Source organism: Mustela nivalis, assembly GCF_964662115.1.
Source record: "Mustela nivalis genome assembly, chromosome: 9".
Classification (NCBI taxonomy): domain Eukaryota; kingdom Metazoa; phylum Chordata; class Mammalia; order Carnivora; family Mustelidae; genus Mustela; species Mustela nivalis.
The window spans coordinates 66,636,555-66,642,287 of record NC_139028.1 but is presented as its reverse complement, the minus strand read 5'-3'; positions in this window follow the sequence as shown (position 1 = coordinate 66,642,287).

Below are 5,733 nucleotides of genomic sequence, written 5' to 3'. Positions count from 1 at the left end.
CCTAGAATATCCTCCAGTATAAAAATGTGGTTGATATAGATTTGCTGTTTTAAACAAGAAAAGAGTTATTGACTTAAAGAGAGTACTTTGTGGTTTCTGAAGAAGGTTTCTTTATAAATGTATAATTATTATTGTTGTTGTCATGGTTGTTATTATAAAATCAAACAAGCCATAAAGTTAGGTACTCTGCTGTTATAACTCTTTCTCACTAGAAATAATCTTACTGAACACATAATGAACTTGCAATTCTCTTTCAGCCTTCCCAGTGTGAGAGAGGACATGTATTGAAAATTTTCACAGCCATTTCCAATACAGACTTAAGATACCTATACTTCCTATTACTCGTGACCATTTTTTTTATGATTTCTTTGAGTGTTACTTCTGATATTTATAAAGTGATAGCATAGGCCTCCATAATCTTGAAGCCCTTAGTCTGCCTTGCCTTAACTTTCCACAGCTATATGTACTCACCAGAGAATTTCATATACACAGAACCAAAAGAAGACCTTTGGTTCAGGAAGTGTGGTGGAAGTCTTCATGAGAGGGTCTGGAACATTTCTGCATAAGTTTGATTAAATAGATTTTATATGTATGACATATATGTATATGCTTTATGAATTATGTCATGTATACATATATACAAAATATGGCATATGTATGTGTATCTATCTATCTATATATTTCATTTAGTTTACATTTACATTTAGTTTACTTTTTCCTAGTGTCTATAATTATTAATGTAAACTGAAGACAGTGCTCCAAATGTGTGGACCACACACTTACGTTTAATTTTCTGAATGGAGTGAGGTGATTGGAGGATGAATACAAGAATAGTCTAAGACTGGAATTGCTCCTTTAATGATATAAACATACCCATTTTATTTATTAAAGAGAATATTTGATAAAACAAAAATTACAAACTTTTAATCAGTCAAACTTGTTTAAGTCTTTCCTCATTTTGCATGACATTTAACACATTACTTAAATCTCTGGTGACATTTCTCTCCTTTATGGAAATGATAATTTGGGGAATTATTAAAACGATGCCAAGTGTATATGAAAGGACATATGGCATTATATGTGGAACATAAAGCACTAAATAAATGATAACTTTTATGTGTATGGAACTCAACATCTTTAATCAGTGGACACTTCTCATCTTTGGATGTGTATTTAATACTCTGATTTAACATTTCCACAAAGGTTCCAGCAATTTCTAGATTATGATAAGCTTTTATAAATCTCTGGATTTATAAAATCCATGAATCATCAAAAAGTCATATATGAACTCTTAAAGTTTATTTTAATTTCAGACAAAATTATAATAATTTGCCATTTTTAAATATAAGACCAGTCAAAACCTATTCCTAAAATTCTTTTTATTTCTAGGTATGTTTTTCTCTCATTAACCATACCAAGAAAAGCACTTTCCAAAAACCTTTGTCTTACCTTCCTTATGGTGCAATAAGAAATTAAAGATGTAGTTAAGGAGAATACTTTTGGAGAGTATTAAATTCTCCCTAATCACTTACATTAATATATTGTAAGTAAATTCAATTGAAAATATTAAAACTAACATTATGCTGTACTTAAGGCTTTTAAAATATTGAATATCATGTTTTCATGGATCTAAAATCGATACTTATAATGCAGTCCCTTTTATTTTTACATTATTTCAACACTCTACAGTCTATTTGCCTAAATGATGTTACAAAAACAAAAATTAACTCATAAATTGCCAAAAGTATGTATTCTATAATTCCTGATGAGCATAGAATTCAGCTGAAAAAAATAAAATGTTTTGGTATTGTAAAAAACAGACTATAAGATATATGTCATTAATATAACATGGACATCTAGGAATCTATTTTATCCGTTAAATGTATGTTGGTTAAAAGGGTATCCTTTGTACTAGCTTTCCCCCCAAAGTAAATATGCTGTTAAATGCTGCCATATTTTTATTTGGGATGGTTTATTTAACTAGAATGACATTTCTATATTATATAACAACTATACTTCACCATAGACTTAACACTGTAGCAGAATACCCCTTAATATATTTATTTCTTTCCTTTGCCATCATACTAAACTATTAATTAGTAAAATATGAAAACTTGAGTTTATTAAATTTCTCTATTAAAATTATGTATCTTGCAGGTAATCAATAGCATTGTAAATCCACCAATGTACTACTTAGTAAAGACCCATTGAACCTATAATCAATAACCTACTCAGAGTATAACGCCAGACATTTGAGAAAATAAAAGTTTAGGCAATGTGTTTGGTTAATCATTGCATTCAGACATAATTTTCTGTAAGTGAAAAATAATATAAAAAGAAAACTTTGTGGAAGGAGCTGAGATGTCCTTCACTAGATGAACGGATAAAGAATATGTGGTTCATATATGCAATAGGATATTACTCAGCCTTCAGAAGGGATGAATACCTATCATTTGCTTTGACATGGATGGAATTGAAGGGGATTATGCTAAGTGAAATAGGAGAGAAAGACAATTATCATATGGTTTTATTCATATGTAGAACATAAGGAATAGCGTGGAGAACCATAGGGGAAGAGATGGAAATCTGGATGGGAAGAAATCAGAGATGGGGACAAACCATGAGAGACTCAGGTCTTGTAAACAAACTGTGGATCACAGAAGGGAGAGGGCTAGGGGGATGGAGTAACTGAGTGATGGGTATTAAAGAGGGCATGTGTTGTGATGAATACTTACTGGGTGTTATATGCAACTAATGAATTATTGAACACTACATCAAAAATTAATGCTGTACTGCATGTTGGCTAACTGAACATAATACTAAAAAATATAAAAAATAAAAACTTTGTAAATATATTTAAATGACATAAATAACAGTGCATTAATAAAAAGATTCTAAATGTAATCTAGAATTTGCAGGTGGGTGTCTTCCTAAAGTTCTCAGAGAAAGATATAAAATTTAGCTGAAGAATGGGGTGCAGTTGTCAGGAATAAAAAGAATAGTCCTAGAGGATTCGTTATATTGTTTGAATACACCGTGAGGTTTGGGAGATGAGAGTTAAGATTTTGGAGCAAACTCTAGTGATGTGCAACAGCAACAGAACTCATGATCAGAGAGGTAGGGTGTTTGTATGAAACCTACATCATCAAGTTCTACAGCATTGATGAACCATAGACAAATCAAATATTTTCCTACTTTTAAAGCATTTACATTTAGTTGGAGCAGAAATGTAATAGACACAATGAAGGTTTATTACATTAAGGCTTTAAATCTAAAAAAAATAAAATTAGTTCATATTCTGGACTCAAGATCACTAGAATGGAATTCGACAAACAGATTGAGTGTTCTGCCTTGTGATGAAGGTATCTTTTAGGCTCACTGATTTTGATGAATCACTGCTCAAAGGCCATCTCAAAAGACAAAGTGCTAGAGCATACAACCACATGCACCAGAACATTCATGCACATATAAACAGCCACATCCACATTACAGAAATTGTATCTACATTTATTTTTCTATATATATCAACCCATACTGACTCCCTTGAGATTCACTCATGTTTTCTTTACTTTTTATTTTTATTATCCATTTGAGAAAGAGCAAGAGAGAGCATGAGCTGGGGATGAAGGGCAGAGGGAGAGGGAGAAGCAGACTCCCCACTGAGCAAGGAGCACAATGTGGGGCTCGATCCCAAGACCCTGAGATCATAACCTGAGCAGAAGGTAGATGCTTAAGTAACTGAGCCACCCAGGCACCCCGAGGTTCACTGAGGTTTTCAATAGAAATTCCAAACTATAGATTTAATTCTACCATTTTTTATAGTTTTTTTTTTTCCTTTTAAGTAGGCTCCATGTCCAGTGTGGACCCCATGCAGGCTTGAACTCATGACCCTGAGGTCAAGACCTGAGCTGAGATTGAGTGAGACACATAACTGACTGAGCCACCCAAGTGCCCCTTTAATTTTTTCTTTTTTGATATTGTAATTTCCACCCAAGGTGAGGGACGGGCCTCCTATGAATCTCAGCTTTCATGCCCATCATCTCTAACATGGATTAAACAGTTTATGGGATTCATATAAGAATGCAACTAGATTTTGAATGGAATTTTATTATTACATTTATTCAGTAAAATTTTATTTTGTATGTATCATGTCAGCACCATAGTAGGCATTGGAGATATGAAGATAAATTACACCAGTTTTTTCTAGATTTTATTAATAGCTGCCAAGTAGATATCTGAACTAGGGAGATTCATCTTGTAAATTAAACATTAACATAAGGAGATTTTATGACTGTGTTTCTCCTCCTAAACAATCCTTCAAAATTCCTTATGGCAGTGAATACCACACTAAGTCAATGAAATCAATGAAAGTCAGTCCAAGTCATTGAGTATTAATTGTCACATATATGACAAAAGGTTAATTGATGCTACATGATAAATATTGTTATTAGACATCCAGTGTAATACCCAAAATGATAGATACATTTTTATATAGTATGGTTTGAACTGCACAGACTGCTATGGATTACAAAGAATAACACTGAGCCCAAAAGGAAATCTCAATTAAGTCATCCTGAGAAAGATATCAAAAATGTTGGACTAAATTCTACAGAGGGAAGATTCTGCTAATATAGGAATCAGAGACAGAGGCTCCAGGGAGAGGATATACCACAATGAGTGTATCTCTTGAATGTATCTCTTGAAGAGAATATTGTCTTAAAAGGAAGAAAATAAATGTCCAATTGGAAAAATCCTGACTTTGGCACTATACAGATTACTGATCATCTGGCAATTAAAGAGAAGTGTAATGTTGATGGTAAAAATCCCACACAATTTGGTGTGCAGCAGATGACTAGTTCTCCATGTGAAAAATTTACTCCAAAGTCCAAACACATAAATATAATGAAACTGTTACTTTTTGCCCTCATAGAATCTGACACTATACTTCATCAACCACACAAAATGTGAATGTCAGGTTTACATGAAAAAACACGATATAAAAATACACTAACCAGGAGGTAGTAGATAGAAAGAGAGAAGGTCCAAACCCATGTTCCATATTGTTTTATCATTAAGCCATAGTTATGAGTCTCCCTACATAGTTGTTGTTATTAGCCTGAACCTGACTTTTACATTTAAATTTTTTATTTGATGTATCTATAAAGTTATAAAACTTGCTATTTAAAATATTATTTTACTTCTTTGTACAGTCTTACAACAAAATAAGTGAGTATGCACACTGCTAATTATTCCATATTTATTTCATTTATCCTCCATTCAAATTTCTATTAGAATTTAATTTACGTTAAGAAATCGAATATAGGGGCACCTGGGTGGCTCAGTGGGTTAAGCCGCTGCCTTCAGCTCGGGTCATGATCTCGGGGTCCTGGGATCGGGTCCCGCATGGGGCTCTCTGCTCAGCAGAGAGCCTGCTTCCTCCTCTCTCTCTCTGCCTGCCTCTCTGCCTACTTGTTATCTCTCTCTGTCAAATAAATAAATAAAATCTTTAAAAAAAAAAAAAAGAAATCGAATATATATACCCCTATAATAGTCTGTGTGAAATATTTTGTGGGGAAAGAAGAAACTATGATTACATTTTGATGCACAAATTTAAAATCTCAATCTCCACTTAATGCTTAATTCATGATCACTTAGTAAAGAATTTTGGGATGATGAAGTGTGATCATAAATGATAGTAGATAAATGACAAAATTAGTTTCATATACACTAGAA